We start from the raw sequence: 17,616 nt of genomic DNA, 5'->3' as shown, positions 1-17,616 counted from the left end.
GGTTTGGTGATGTATTGCAAAGACATATTAATGCTTGCAGTCACTATAGGTCTCTGAATATAGGTCTTCTTTCTACTCTATCCATGGTGTAGTTTACTCTCCCATGGCAGTTTTTTTCTCGGGATTGTTTTTCAGGCAATACTTTTTTTATACATATTTTAATGATGGAATTCCTACATGCTAGTTAACTCAGTTTGCTCATTCACTTGGTTGCTATTGGGACAATCAGTTCACACAGTGTATTTAAAAAAGACACATTCGTACCATTAACTCCTGTCTCGTGTCTGTGAACTATTCCTCTTCTATGGAGCAGTTTATACTCCAACAGAGGAGGTTAAATAAAAGTGAATAGTGCAACACAGTTAATGAGCTACAATGGCTTCCTGCATTTCAGACTCTCTGGCTTTCTGTTCCCGCAAAGGTCAGCACTGTCAAGATGGCTTTCTATTGGTCAACTGCGCAAATTTACAGGTCACCAAAGTGGAACTTGAGGCACAGAATTTGTGCCTATTTACATTTCACTTCATATGGGATGGAGGGTAGAATTATTCCCACGTTAACAACTAGCAAGCATTTACATCATCGAAATGGTTGAATGATTGCAGCATTCGTCATGTAAGGATTGAAGCACTGTGCATTGACAATATAAATCTGTGTTTAAGTATGTTGAACAATGGTCTTTGGCTGATTGAGACATGCATGTTGGTTTGCTTTTTAGTTACTTCTGTATTATTTGTGTTATTATTTACAAGGCAGAAACTCATAATTACAATAAAACTGATACGAATGCAGTATTATTTTGCCTGTGCAAGCAAATCCATAGCATCTATTCTACAGGATGGAATTCATTTGCTTGAAATATTGCTGTTTTAAATTCTGGTCTGACCAGGCCATTATTGTTATCATTGCCTAGCTGGCAGTTTGGTCAGTCAGTTGGTCCAACACTTTGGTTAACAGTTGTCAAGATCTCTTACCAGACTAGACCATCTGGAACAGTTTTTGTTTTAATGTGTCAAATATTCATGGTCTTGAGAAGACGGATCCTTATGTTGTTGACCACCCTTCCTCTAGCAACCAGTCACAGTTCTTGTGGTCTCCCAGCGGTATCTCTGTAGACGAAGGAGCTTGAAAATGTAGTTGGATTCTTGAGAAAGGACACGTTGCCTCCACTGTAGCATTCAGCATAGCTCTTAGCTATGGGAGCTAAGTATGAAGGCTTGGTTGCTATATAACCATTTAATGCAGATCCTCAGCTTTAGCCCCACCTCTGGTTGTAAAAAAAAGTAAAATCATAAGATTTTCTGTCCTAATCTATGTATTTTTGGCTGTACACAGCAAAGTGAAGACAGATGCATACATGACCTTCAGCCCTGCAAAACAATCATTATTTCTTGTACTACCAACCAAATCTAAACGCCATTTTATTATGGCAGAAAATATGCATCTGTGCCCTTTGGCCTGTTTTTTCATGTTAAGGTGCTACTGCTCTTCTCATCAAACATTTTGACATTCAATAGATGCTCATATAATAGCCCGCAGCCTATATTGAAATATACCACAGGCAAAATGAAAGTGGGGACAATGTCCATAAGTCATCCATCAGCGCTACCTACTGCTGTATCGCTCTGTGAAGTCAGGAGCTCAATATCTTTCTGAAATCATTTCAGCAGTATCCAAAACCGTTTTACTGAGTGTTTTCACTCTGCTATAATATCATATTGTGAATTTTTTTCGTACCCAGTTGGAGGAATGTTGAACTTGGCCTCCTCCGCTTGCTTGGTTGTGATTGCATTCATCCTAAACAAAGGATGGAGAGCGCAGAGGCCCAGCAGCTCATCATAAAGTTGATATTATGGCATCTCTCACCAGCTTATGTATTAAAGTCTTCACTGCTGTGGTTTTTTTTTTTGCCTAATGGACTCTTGCTTCTTTTTTCTACCCGTATAACTGATTGACGATCCATCTGTGTAACATCAGCATAATGCCATCACAGGCTGTAATGAATCTAAGGAGATATACTGAAATCAAACATCGTTCCTCTGAAAAGATGGCAGTACATGTGCAGGGTGTCGTTTCTTATCGAGGAGCTTTTTCTACCCTTCATTCTGTTGTCAGTTCTGCCAACAGAATTTCATATCGCAAGGGGGGGAAAGCAAAAGCAAAAGCACTCCTCTCCCTGTCTAATCCACTGGGCTGCAACAGTGAATGTACAGCGGGGTGGAAAAGATAACTTCTCTCAGGGGAGGCTGCCAGGCACAACTCTTGATCACCGCCTCCCTTCATCTTCGTTCTCTCTTTATGAATTAAAATGCAGTCAAAGTTTACCCAATAGCTAAACTGTGTTTTATCTGTTGCAGCTTAGAATGGAACTTTGACTTTTAACTCCAAAGGGATGATGGACTTTCTACTTGCTCACTTAAGTGGATTAACACAGTGTGTGACAACAGTATCATAGAGGTGTTAAACAGGCCAGTGTATTCAAAGTTACCTTTTGTTCCTGTAAGTAAATAGAAAGCCTGACAGCTTAATCCAACTAAAGGAATGGATGAAGTTAAATGTTGGATGAAAGAGTGAAATGCTAAAAAAAGACATGAAAATTTAACATTATAACCTATAGTATATTTACCATCGGGGGCTTTGTTTCTCCATAAATGAGAATATTAAATCAGCAAATAAAGAGACAATGAGGGTGAACCAAACTTTGACTATTATAAATGTGGTTATAGGTGTTTTTGGTGTTCAGAATTTTTAAAAAGATGAAATGATAGGGATTGATTGATTAATAAAGTATGTAATATGTAAGATTCCAGAAAACAAAAAGAACCAACAAGGAGCTGAGTTCATGACGCACAGTTCCACAGATGAAAAAAGACAATGTCTTAAAATATCCAATTTACATAACAAAAATGTCCTATAACCAAGGATACAGGGTACACTGTCCTGTCTGCCAAGCTCTTCATCCAAATCTTGCCAAAACAAAAACATCAGAAAGCTAATTAGAAAGCCCCACATGTTATTTTTCAAAGAACAAAAACAAATCAACTGTATTTTTAGTGATAGCAGGAACAATAGGTCAGTGTACATCACAATAAAGGACAACCTGTATAACTGACTACCTCTGCCCGGGATACCATATCAGCTATGAATTGAGCATGCATGGATATGGAGACAATATTGGAGCAATATTATCTTACTTGTAAAACATGTAAAGAGTTTTCAAACTCTGTCTTAATACATACATTTATTCTCCACTGTATAACGAGCTGGAATAACACATAAAGGTAAACATGTTAGCTTGGCTAGGTTTATGCTGCACTCATGGATGTTTTAAGGGAGAACTGGATACAGTGTTGGAGGCGGGGCTCTGTTCATTCTTATGGAAACTGCTCAGTGGTGCATTAAGCCAAAATACTGTTTTCCCAGTATAAAATAATTTTCTGCATATGTTTCCGCATTGAGGGGCCCATAGAGCAAGCGCACTAGAGACTTCTGCTGGGCAAGTGCACATAGCTGCTAACTTCCGGTTTAGTTAAAATAATTCAACAAGTCATTGCACAGAGGTTTCGGTTTCACTGAACCGTTCTATCTAGCTAATATTATGTTATGACAGTTAGTTAAAAACTAACAATCAACGAAAACATGGATATAAACAATGCTGGATTTAAAATCAAGGAAGGAAATGCATCCAACGTGTTTGTTAGAGCTTAAGGATACACGTGATGCGTTTTGGTGAATAACACTGAATGTAAACATAACTTGTTTGTTGCAAACAGTAAACTTGTTTGTTTACAAGAAAACTCGTCAGAGCACCTTTAATAAAAATACATTTTCATTCAGGTTTATGGGTACTTTTCTACTTTTTGCACATTTGGGGGCTCTTGTACACAAATCTGAGTAGATGTTTGGATAGAGATCCACACGCATTTGCAAATAGTGCTTCAGTTTTGGCCCCATTTATAGTCATTTGCCTTCTCTCTAAGTTGTATTTAATATATGCATTTTGAATGCAAGAATTAATTTGGAGGCACTTTCTTAGTTTGACTTATTCCAAAGAGGACCGTTTCTGAAAATCCAAAGACCAAATTTCATGCTATTTGCTTCTTGGTGTAAATAATGGATCACTTCTATGTTGCTGCTTTCCTGTAAGGCTAATATAGAATCACTGATCAGTGGGTGATTATTATGCTATATGGTTATGAAATTAATTAATAGCACTTGCAGATACTGTTGGCACAGTGTGTGCTGCATTGTTGCTTTGGCGGCACAAAATCGAGTGAGCCTTAGTACTGAGAGAATTAGTCTTTCTCGAGTGTATTGTACGAGTACATTTCAGTAAAATTGCACTACTGCCATCCATTAAGGAGTAACTGCTATTTGACCATTGGCAAATCTATCAGTAATTCTCTGTTGAGCTCATTTGAGCCTTTAGTTAGCGCAAATTCCTCAACTATCTTCTCTGTGCCCTCTGGTACTGCACTGATCTCACTCATCTTCTCATACATTCCCAGCAGTCTGCTCCTCCCACACAGAGATTTGGATGCCTGTTAAGTTCATTTGTTGTGCCGGGGGGCCAGACTATAGCCAGACATTTATTTTTTTAAATAAAGATGACTGTAATATTTCTGTAAAAAAAGTCTCAACCTGAGGTGAGTAATTGAGTATCCTGGCAGCCAAGGTCACTGGGAGGACAAAGCCACATGATGTAAATGGTAACACTTTGGAAAACGCTGGAGAAAAAACAATACTCCTTAATTATAGGGCAATTAAATAAAGTTATTTTGCTTTTCACTTGCTATTCGAGTTTTCTTTTCAATTACTCAATCTGTGTATAAAATCAACGGATTCATTCAAATGAGTGAACCAGGCTGAGCATGGATTCTGTTTCCAATCAAAGTGAGATTATTTTGCACTCATTTGATTTATTATTACAGGACTTTTGAGATAGAGTTCCTCTCCTAATAATAGATATTAGTATCAGCTTCCATCCAAATACATAATCAGTTGACCTTTATTCTAAACTCGCCTGCAAATGAAATCCATGTGATATATTGATGGTGCCAGTTCTGAGCTTTATCAAAACAACAGAAAAGCAATTTGAGAAGGAAAAGAAAGACAGATATTGAACATGACCTAAAGTCTCTGCAGAGCACTGCAGCTTTGTGATGTGTGATAGATATGAGGCAACATTCTCACATATAAGGAACCCATTCAGTACTGTTAAACATGTGTCCTTCTCTCTCTTTTTTATCCCACTCCCAACATGCAGAGATTCAGAGAAGCATCTGGCCTTGAACACAGACCTTCCATATCTTACAGTCATTGTAAGATATGGAAGGTCTGTGTAAGATACAACTGCCTCAGGCTATAATAATGTTCCTCTTCAATGTGTCCTGGGAATAATCTACACTAGTTCAGCTTGTATTACAGTGTCTTATTTCTAAAATGTGTACAGTATTCATGCAAGAAGACAAAGAACAAGCCTTTTGTGGAAGATGCTTTTTAACCACGCTTACACAGCGTTGCCCTAGGGATTTATTGTTGGGCATTCCCGCACTTTAGTCCAGATTTTAATATCTCAAAAACTATTGGATTGTCATGCAATTTGGTACAGATATTTATGGCCCCAATTGGAGAATCCTATATTGACTTTGTTAATCCCATGACTTTTCTTCAGCACAGCCAGCAGGTCAAAGTTGCAATTATCCAGTGAAATATTTCAACTTCTATGAGATGGATTGCCATGATGTTTCGTCATTCATGTCCCCCTCTGGTTGAAATCTAACAACTTTTGTGATCCCTTAACTTTTTTTTATCTAGCATCATCATCATGTGAAAGTTCCAGCTTAAATAATACCAATACTTTGGTTTATTTACAAATATCTACAAAGTAATGACATCTCCATCAGCATCGGCTGTAGGTGCTAAACAAGAGAGAGGCTAGTATAGCTGTAGACGTTTAGTCATTTTAGTCATTACTGAGTGAACAAAAACAAAATGTTAATAATCACGCGTATACATAATTTGGATGCTCTCTACGACAAGGCAACAACCTGCTCAAAGTCAAACATTGTTCAAAAGTGATCATATTATCAAATTGAAAAGAGAGACACATTTCTTATTAGTTTACAAAGCATGAGCAGAAATATGTACTGCAAAGGTTGCAACGTCCTACAATTACATAAAATAAAAAAACAGTTTAGTCATTGCTCTCCAAAATATGAGCATTTTCTGATTTGGCATTTCTCCATATCAGCAGGACAACATGACCATAACAAAAATGATTCATTTGAGTATTTTCTGACCTGCCACCTTGAGATTTGAGTTTATGCAACTAAAACTACTTGGTCAAGTCTTACAAAACAATACCGACTCATGACCACACACTTTGGTCTTTTTTGCCCCAGTTGTCATGGAGATGGATCTGTTGACATGCGAGCTCAGTGGCTGATATGATGTCATCCATACAGTGGCACTTCTAGGGTCTCTCATTCTTGTTGGGTTAAAAAGAAAGAATCAAAGTCCATTCTTGAGAGTAGCAGTTTGATGAAACCATAGCAACTCAAAGTCTGTTTCTGGAGCTTTGAACCTGATGAGGACCAGTTGAAATCTCCAGAAAAGCCTCTAGTCTAAACAAAAACTGATGAAAAAGTTGAATGCTCAGGAAAATGGCGTCCTTGTGGTGAGAACATTGGGATGAGAATTCTTAGAAAAGCTATGGATTAAATGAGGACTGCATGATATGGTTCAAATGCTCCAGAAAAAGCTAGTAAGGAGAAGGTGACTTATTGGTTCAACAAACTACTGTTTCCAAGGTTAAAACATACATTTTGAAGCCTTGCATGGTTAACATTAGGGAAAGATTGAGGTCACAGGTTAAAGAAACCACAAGGACAAAGTCAGTCATCCACTCCAACCTCCTCCCTAAGTATTTATAGCGCTATATAAATGTCATGCTTGCCTCTAAGAAACAACTCTCAATTATTGAGCTTGTAGCTTGTAGCAGGAAAATGGAAAAATAGTTCATTTTGCACCTTTTCTGCTGTTGTTTTCTGGTGAAGATAGTCTCCACAGAAAGCTAGGCCCCAAATATGTATTATTGGAACGTCATTGGTGCTTCACAGGGTGTAAACACACCCTGCGTCTGAGCTTAAACAAGCATGGTTCAGTGAACCGGCAGTAAAATGGCACATTTGTGCAGACTTCCACCTTGTCAGTGATTGCTGTCTTCCTCCATCATTTACCTGCCACGTATATATTATCACATACTGTGCACTGGCATGGCAGCACACATCAGTGCATCCAGATTACAATGCACATTCATATGAGCATAGGTGCATACACAGAATATTTGATATCTATCGTATCTCATAACTGGACCTGGATAGTGAGCGAAGCAGACAAAATATGTCACACTTCACTGGCTGTAGTAATTAACAGGAGCTTGACCTCTGCTCCTGTCAGCTCTACTAATTTGTAGAGCTACTTTAAAAACCTCTGTGTAGTTGTACGAGAAATGTCTTGATGTGACTTCATGTCATCCGTTTTTGGCATGTTTTCCGTTAAACATATTTCGCCAACAGTTCCTGGGTTTTGGCCAAAATACAGATTCCATTTGATCATTACGGGTGTTGGTTGTGTGCTTCCACGGTTTGCACACAGAGGATGTAAGAAGGGGAGCCGATACCTGGAGATCTGGCAATGGATGTGAAGTGAAGTGATGGCTGGAGACTTGCAGGGCGTTATGATCGGTGGGTGTGTGTGGTGACGCCTCCTGCAGCTGCAGAGCATTCAGTATTTCAACAAATGATTTCTGTCCTGTGCCATTTAAAATATGTAGAGGCAATATCCACTGGGCTATCTTTGAATTTTAATGGTTTACATTTAAGTTTACTGCAACACTAAGCACTTACTATCTAATATTTCATATTGTGTAATGGCTTAGAAAAACAGTAAGCTTGAACACAAAAGCGCAACTCAGAGGCAGACAAGTTAAGATAAAAGTTCATGTTTAACAAATAAACAGGCAGAGGTCAAAACCAGGTAGACAAAGGTATCCAGAAAGGGGTTAGGTAGAGACTCATCAATCTGTGGCTCAGACAGGCAGAACAAAGGGTGGAAAGCTAGGATGGATGCAACCTGGCAAAGACAGAGTGGAAATGGGTTGGGATATATACTGCAAGACTGATGAGGGAAATGGGGAACAGGTGAGTGGGCGGAGATAGCCAGGTGATGGGAATGGCAGGAAAAGGGTTTACATTAGGGCAGGAGGGCGTTGCTGGATGGTATATGACAAGGAGAGTTAGTATATGGCTGTGATATGGCTTGACATATTGTTAAATATTGTATCCCTTCACAGACAAGGTTAGGGACTACTAGCATTTCTATAGCCCCTTTTAGACTTCCGTTTGTTTGTTTTTGACTGTAGTTCTATTATAAGAAATTAAAACCACTTCCACCATTGAATATTAGCCAGTATCCTGACTTAAGTATTAGAAGTTTAACATGTATCAGGATTAGTTGCACCCTGTTATGTATGAAATATTGAAATTTGCTGCTTATTTTCTTTAAACTGACAGTGTCCAACCCACTGCAGTTTTTCTTTTGCTCACATGCTGTAGGTCTAAAGAGTTTTGGTGGGTTTTCATCTTGTTGGCATGAATAAAAGGTGAAAATTTAGATCGACTCAGCTGGTAATCTGTTAAATGAGATTTTCCAAGGAGGATTTTATTTGCTTTGTTGCCGGCGAGTAAAAGAAAATCCACCTGACGTGAAAAGATCTGAGAAGCACGTCTTGCCTATTAATTTAAAATTGGCTTTTTCATTATATTTTGTTTTTAAGGAGGTTTATTAAGCAAATTTAATCTCCTTGTATGTAAGATAAAATAAACCGACATGTTAAATGTATTACACTTTGCTCTTAAGAGGGTGGCAGGAGACATAATACAGATTAAGATATTTAAATAATTTTTCAGTTGCCAGTATGTCTGAGTTTTGTAAGTTTTATTTCTCATTAACATGCAAATGTGTGCAGTCATGAGCTCCAAAATCTAATCATTTCCTCTGTAGGTGGAAGCTGTGGTGGGGACGTTTCTATCATGTTTCACAAAATAACCCTTGATGTAAAAAACAGATTACATTGTAAAGTGCGCAGATCTGAGTGTTTAACACATTCAAATCTTGTGACAACTGAGGTCAAAATTTTACTTTTTCTTTCATCAGACATTAAATCAACTCTGTGGTAAAAAGCTAAACAAATAACATCTTTTACTGAATCTGTCATCCCCCATGAGAATTTTCCACTCTAATGAAAGACACATAATGGGATGCTCAGGCAAAGCATGCAATCTAATTGTTCACTCAAGCACTGCATAAGCAGACAAATAAACACTTAGGTAATTTGTCCCTTAGACTACAGTAATACAGTGCGTAGGGTTGGACTCCTCCTGCTTTTTTTGGGAAGACATGTACACTTATTTTACATATTGCTTTTGATTTTGAATCATTTTGTTAGCCATGTAGGTTCAAGCAAGTCTCCACATAATTGCCCTGGATTATTAACTAAGAGTGAGTGTAGAAATGTCAGTGGACCATTAAGATTTTACAACGCTTAAGTGGTACTGCACACCAGGCCCCAATAAAAAAACATACCTGTTTTATGTTGTGATATTGTATAGGAGTAAGAAAACACACTTTCAATGTGTCCATATTATTTTGTCTAGCTTACAATGTCGCTATATTAACTAATTCTTAGCATTATGTCAAGCATGTTCTATGTGTTCAGTAGACTAGAGTGCTCCTTCTCACTTTATTGAACATCAAGGGTTTGTTTGGTGACTTTCAGGCAGCATCTCTGCTAATTTTGGAGGATGTTTAGTTTTAGTTTCATCAGATCGTGACCTCAGATATGTAACGTCGTTTTGGGCATGGGTGAGATGTCCTGGGGCGAATCTAGAGAAATGTTCATGGGGCGGCCAGAATCACATATATCAAAATTTGCTTGGAGAAGCCCCCAGAATTGAAGATATTTGGAAAATAAAAAAGAATTTACATTATTGTGGACATTAGTAAAGCAGTTGAATAGAAATATCTAAAGAGGGTGGCATTTAGAAATCAATAAATTGTTTTATTTTAAAAGGAAAAGGTCTTAGATTAGCTGAAGGCTAGAAAATTCAAGTGTAGCAAATCATGTTTTAAATACAACCATTGAACATGAGCCGGTAACACCCTTGTTATATACTTGAGGTGAAAAACAAAAAAATGAAAAGTAAAGAAAGTACTGAAATGGTGTTTTGGTTTTTTCTCATGTACATGAAACAAAACAAAAAACATGCTGACTTTCGCACTTGGAATCAGTGATCACAGATTTGAGCTATTTATTATCCATTTCCATTAATTTCCTGCACGGTGATGTGAGAAAATCAAAGTCTTCAACCCAGTTTTGCAAGATGTATTACTTTGCACTCAATTTATGCAATTTTGAGCTATTTACTGCTAATGGCATCCTAATTGCACCACTATTCCACCTGAGTGAGCCAAAAAAAATAAATTGTGGTAGTGTTCATAGGATGTGCTGATTATTTCTGTGTTCATGCCTGTGTTATGACTGGCCCTAGTTGCTGCCTCCTGATCAATATTCAAACCTGAAAGAAAACTACTCATCAAAAAGCCCAGATTTAAAAGCCCTTGGATCACTCAGTACCTTTGAGTGTGTATGTTTCTGTGAAAGAGAAATATCAGTGTGTGTAGAGGTACAAACCTGGCATTGCAGTGTATCATGAACTTGGCTCTCATTTGGGAGGTGACTGCCCGGTCAGTGGGAATTGCCTCTGCAGTTTTGCCTGGAGGGAAGTAATGGAGCTGGTGTGGCGCTCCTCTTAACCGAGCATTGTGGTGGCCACTTTGACAGCAGTCATCACTCAGAAAACCTCCTGTCCCTGTCAGCTGTTTCCCCTTCATCAGCTTTTTTAACACTATCATGACCGAGAGAGCGGACTTTTACTATAAAAAGCACTCTGGCATGTGCAACAAACTGCTTGGCTCTGCTGTCACATCAAGCACAAATGTGTGAATGTGCAAATTAAGCCTCTTTTTTTCCTGCTAACTCTTGACTGTGCTGGAGGCCAGAGGCAGTTTGCTCGCTTTACCAGTTTTTCTATGGCCCTCTCAGCGCTCTTTTGGAAATCAGATTTGTAAAATGTCACTTCATACAAATCATGTGTGACTCTTTGTATTGTCGGCTGCTGGTTTTTATAATGACCTGAGGATTACTCTAGAATTTTCCCAGATTAATGTGCCTGGAGCAAGCACCTGACACTTAATTTTGAATGAATTACTGTATTTAATTGACATGTGCACAATAAACATGAGAAATGTGAAAAGTCTTTGGTGATTAGACCACATCGTGACATCATTGTATTTGACCCCCCTATGGAGACAAGACACAGAAAAATTGGTCTGGCCCATACATTCGGCCCAAATACTGCAAGGAATTATGGTCCACATGTGGACAAATTATTAATATATTGTTGTTGATCATCTCACACAAGCAATGGCCATTACTACTTTCTGTATGTTTGTGGGTTAACGAGTAGTGATTAAGCAAACGGAGCTTTTCAATGGACTGAACCAACTGCTTAGTAACATTAATTCCCACATTATTTACAGTCTAAATAGAGACATCTGTGTTTACAATATATGTTATAAATATGTTTTCTCACTTTTTTTTGCTTACACAAGGAAAGTGGAAGTCAGATGGAAGCCAGTTCAATTAAGTTTACCATCAATTTCTGTTGTTAACACAGAAAATATGAAATCCATGGCTTTCAAGATTTTTAGGCTTCAGAAAGATCACCACTTTTATGGTCCGTGAAAGTGGAACAGAATGAGACCTATGCAAGCATGCCTGGTTATCAAAAGTGTTAAACTATGTGTTATATTTCTACAGCTGACTTTTAATCAATGTCCTGTACAGCAAATGTTCCCCCTTTGGATGTCCATATCACTCCAAAGCCTCGATCCGTCCTTTAAAAAAAAAAATGGTTGATGTGTCAGCCTCAAAACGTTGCTTCAAGCAAACGGCTCTGATAACGGGCAGCGAGTTCCCTCAGCACATAAATCATTACACACAGCGGGAACAACATATTTTGTACCATAAATGATGACGTTGTAAACATTTAACGGTTTCTCAACACTTGTCATCCTTCATTCCCTGGGAACCATCACCTGATTCATGTTTTAACAACCAAATTCTCTCTGGGTCTTCACCTGATGTTCTCCAGTATTTCAACATCTCATCAATTCAACATATTTGCACAGCCTGCACTCTGAATGTGCTGTTCCTCTCTGTTGCTCTTACACGTCTTTCTCAAAGAACATAAAGGAAAAGCAAAGAAATCCAAAGCCAGTTTGTTTCAGAGTAAGTCATCATTTTTTAATAAAAGACCTGGGTACAAATAATTATTACGTTCATTTATTCCTTCCTTTGCTCGGAATTATGTAATTAATGATTCTTTGCAGAAAATTAGGTAATTATTGCTTACAATAAAGTAGCTACTTGAAATTGAATTAAAGTTATCACCTTTTTTCTTACAGTCACAGAAATTAGGTTGCACAGCATGACTGGAATATGACTCCACTGTAGGAAAAATTATTCCACTTTATTATACTCCTGTAGAGTTCACAGCACTGGGCTGTACCCCACAGCTATCCAGATGGCCCATGCATTTGCAGTGAAAAACAGTGTTAGAAACAGCTCCTCCACACACTGCCGAATATTTTCCTACTGTTACCCTGAATACAGAGATAAACATGAGCATTGTTACAGTAAATAAATATTAATGTTCATGGCAGGACAAACCATGTTTTGTTCCTTTACCCCTAAAAACTAAATTAAGATTAACTCAGTTTGCCTATCCTGTGTGAACTCAAAAACCAGTCTCTAAACCCTTTGCTCAATAGAGCCTGAAGACTCTCTTCTAGCTTTTGTTGCTAAAGCTGGGTGGAAACAGAGTTAAAAAAAAACCTGAATTGCAGAATCAATCCAAAGTTTATTGGACCACAACTTGTGCTCAGAAACACAGTTGCACCTTATAACATAATGTATAACATCCATTTTAATTTACAATCCATTTACAAAGTGATTTGCTGTATCTCCTGTTTGTTTCACTATGTAGGAGAATCGAGAGAGAGCATTGTTTCAGGTGAGGTGTTTCCTTGAAGTAAGGGGCGTACATTTATTAGTGCCTGTCTCGCCATGTTCAAGCCACTACTTTGCATTTAGAAATCCCCAGACGATTGGTGCTGAGATCTCTGATTTTCTGTAGCTACCTTGCACTGAGAATACATAATAGAACATTGTGAGAAAACTTGCATGCTGATTGCATCAGATTTCCTGCTACAGAATGACAACATGTTACATGATAATAACAGTACAGGACATTACAACGACTAAATTATGACATTTTAAAGGTTCCTTCATAACCTTGTTGTATAGAACAAAAAGTCTACTGACCATTTGTTTCCAACCGAGTGTGGTTCCAGGCTTATGAATTGCTGCCCACATCTCCAACTAGGTCTGATATTGTACTCATTGACTCCTGCTCCCCTAGTTAAAGAAAGAATTGACAAATTAGAGCTGTGTGGGTTAAGAATAGAGACATCTTTGTCCTGTGCCAGAGCCAGAATCAATTCTCCTCCCCAAAGTGTGGATAAGATCGACTCAGCTGTACTGGCTCTTTTAAGTCAACAAAATAAACACTTAAAATAAAAATAACAGTTCCTTATTTAGCATTTGAGATTCATGTTTGGGCCCCTTAAACAATTCACAATGAAATCAGAGGAAAGGACATGATGTGATAAATAGTTTTTTCCTCTTGGGAGCATGAATATGCTCAGCAATTTTAATAGAAATATCCGTATTAGATTATGTTATGTTGCATAAAGAGGGATCCTCTGGGGAGCATGAATGTGCTTTATAAATTTCATTGCCTGTTGGAATTTCCTGTACACATGTGGATCTGGTGAAAGGCAAGAAGGTCAACAAAAGATTTATCCTCTGTGGATCATGATTGATCGTGCCATATTTCAAGGAAATCTGCACAGCAGTTGTTGATATATTTTTGACTGGACTAAACCAGCCAACCATGTAACATTAACATCCATACGTCTTGCTGTGGGGTAAAAAAAGTCACAATTTTTTGCCTCGTCTGGAGATTTTTTTCCAGTTCAAATCTCATTGCACTGCTATCTGTGGTTGGCTTTAGGGCTTAGGTTAAGTTATGATTTATGTTCATAGAGAAGACTGGTTGGGTTGAAATATAAGGATTGGTTCAAGTTAGGGTAAAGTGAGACACAAATTGATGAGAAAATCTGACGCAACACCAGGACACTAAACATACCCTTTAACTTTGTGAAGCTCTGGGCTGTTTTGCATCAAGTAGCAAAAAACAGTGACTGTTAAGCTTTGTAAAACAATACTTATTAATCATTTACAACAACATCAGCAAACTGGGCAGCAAACTAAATGATTTCTTCATCTTAACGTGTTCTGAGGGTGGAGGTTGTGAAGAGGTTCAGTCATTGTTGATGAGCTCAGCTTTCTTTAGAAGAACATTGATTCACTGCTGTTTAGGAGACTCAGGACCACTCTAATCACAAACAGAGACTTAATTCTAAACTAGTGGAATTTAATGCTTTGGAAGCTAACCAACTATTGATAACAACTCTATTAAAGGGGTAATAATGTTGATGGAAATTCTAGTTTCCGTCTGCTGGATAAACCGACCATCCTGTTACTCATCGAGTCTGCAGTGTAGAAGACTTTGGGTTCATTAATGGGCAATTAATCAGCTTCCTTTATTCCACTCTACTTATACTACATTGTTTCTCTGCAATTTCTTTTGCTGCAATAAAATTCTTACATTTAAATGAAAACTGTCACCGATTCATTGTCCGACCAACTGCGAAATATGGTCATCAACTCTTGAGTTATGGTCAGAAAAACATGTGCGCAAGAATGGACTGACAACCCAAAAACATAATGCTGAAAAAAAAAAAATACCTCCGGCAATGGCTATCCCCAGGGGCAGAGGCATTAAATCTGAATGAATTTATAGAAATATTTTGCAATTGCACTTTAAAAAAAGTTAAAGGTAACAATACCTACTGTAAAGTATGCACCGGAGTAAGTTGTGAGACCTCTAGTGACAAAGTTAGTGATTAAGCTTTCTTCAGTCACATAATTTTACCTTTAATGCCAGTGAAGATGTCAACATTCCCAAACATACTAAATGTATTTTGTCAGGATTTAAGGTGTACAAAATCTTGCATGAAAATTTTTATTTCTTTCCATTCGAAGTAACAATGAAGCCCGAAAATGCTGTCCTGGATTTAATTAACTCAAAGCATGATATACACTGCTAGAGACAAATAAAGAATAAACCACACAAGTAAAATGTTCATAGTGTGGAGAAAAATACATGTGAAGCTACAAAAGCTTACATTTAAAGGGAAGGTCAAGATGGACAACAACAAAACGTCGGACTTCAGCATGGGAGATTGCTGCTTGTTTCCTGTTTCCAATAGACAGTGAACATTGTTTTAATTGTTGCCTAACCACAACATATTTATTATTGGAACAAAGATGTCAGAGTTCAACTAGCTAAGTGTTTTTTGTGCCTAAACCTAACCACAGCATCATGAAACAGATGTATTCTTCAACAGTAATTTGTAACGGTTTTGAAAGGCACAGACAATTGTCATCCTGACAGTGAGAGCATTTTTGTGTTTTAGAGGGCACGGATAAATTATTCATTTTGTTTTTTAATCTGGAGGATTTGTTATAAACTGGGGTAGGAACATTTTGAGAAGATTAAAAACCTCTTTAGTTATCTTCTCAAAACCAATAAGAATCATGTACTGCAGTACGCAGTGATAAGTAATAAATGTCATGGTAATGTTGTCTAGATATATCGCTCTAAACCACAAATTTGTGAGGGTGAAGTCAGGGATCACCAAAGTCAGTGGAAGTAATCATCCAGGCACCATGTCTGTACAGAATTTCAGGACAATCTGGCCAATAGGTGTTGAGATATTTCAGTCTGGACCAAAGTGGAAGATTGACTGACCAACATTGCTGTGCATAGCAACAAAAACTACAATTATATTTTAAAAAGCTCACTCCTGGATCATCCCCCATTACACAGCTCACATTTCAGCCAAGTCTGTTAGGATGTTCTTAAGAGGAGAAGGTTGTACAGTAGCTATAAGTACAATTACAGATTCATAAACGTAATGTTTTCACTGCTCATATAAATATCAAAGTGTGAATAAAGCTAAACCTGGGTGTTATTTGATACCAACAACACTATTCTTTAGAACCTGTGAGGCCGTTTGAAGCCCACACATCTTTTTTCTAATGTTGTGTTTGTTGACAACATTTCATCAATCCAGGAAATAAGAGTCCCTTGTTATGTGACATTTTGAAAGGACAAAGGATGAGATCATGCCAATAATTGCTTTAGTTCACTACTCAGCACTGTATCACTTCAGTAAGATGTAGTAGCCTCTCAGTTTAAAGAAAAGCTTAATTACAAGCAAGGGTGAAGTGGGTCTCACTTTCAGCCCTGGAGATATGTCAACTGGGAAAACGTTGCTAAGGAGACAATTAATTCAAAAACAACGCAAACACATGACCCTCAATGGAAAAATTAATTAAAAACATTTGACTCTAAAAAAATTACTTCAATGGCATCTTAAGTCACACAGTCAATAAAATTAAGAGAAATCAGCCTGATTTCTGCATTTTTTTCTGACAACTATTCTTGTCATATCCAGTTTAACTTTAATCTAATAATTTTTTTTATACAGTGTAAAGGCTGAGATGGACAGCAATTAAATTATGTCCAAATAAGAGTTAAATCAGTCAGAGACAACCAAGAACACACCAACAATCAGAGATACTGTTATAAGGAGATTAAAAACACGGCAGCCGTGTCTGCCGTAATAAAATATATATAAAAATATGAAATAAATCACAAGGAGAACTATTTTGTAAACTCACATGAAAAACTGACTGTAAAGTGTGTTTTTAGAAGGGATTTCAAAAGATGAAACAGATTTAGCTAGCCTAAATTTCCTGAGGTAGGCTTGTCCAAAGTACCGGTGCCCGAACAGAGAGAGCACGGTCTCCTTCATTTCTTGAGTCTGGATTGTGAGACAAACAAGAAAGGCCTTTCCTGAGGTTTTCTAAGGTTGCGTTCTGGCTCATAAAGAGTTAAAAGGTCGGCAATATAACTGGTAGTAAAAAAAAATACAAATTTAAACTCTTACTGGTAGCCACACATTGTTCCTTTCCGGCACTCCACCTTGTGTATATTGTCAAAAGTAAGCAGCTATATGAGCAACAGGTTGGGTCAATATAGGACTGTACCGAACTGGGGAGGGGTCACTCATTTACTTACCTACTGTAGCCCACAGTACCGGCTCCAAATGGTACAGGCTTCAAAATCCCAGGTCTCCCAATAGACCTTTTTTCAAAGCAGCCATTTTGACATGAAATAGCAGGGTAAACACAGGTATTACCAATGACAGTAATAAAGGTCCTGTTCCATTTAGTGT

At 37.8% G+C, this 17,616-nt stretch overlaps 1 protein-coding gene across 1 annotated transcript in view; it reads left to right on the top strand.

Moving 5' to 3' along the window:
* doc2b (double C2-like domains, beta) overlaps nt 1-17,616 on the top strand; it is a 130,280-nt gene that overhangs the window by 42,184 nt on the left and 70,480 nt on the right. The window lies entirely within an intron of this gene.

This window comes from Morone saxatilis, unplaced genomic scaffold (genome assembly GCF_004916995.1).
Source record: "Morone saxatilis isolate NCDOM2014 unplaced genomic scaffold, NCSU_SB_2.0 Contig20, whole genome shotgun sequence".
NCBI lineage: Eukaryota > Metazoa > Chordata > Actinopteri > Moronidae > Morone > Morone saxatilis.
This window is presented reverse-complemented; position numbering and strand designations above follow the sequence as displayed.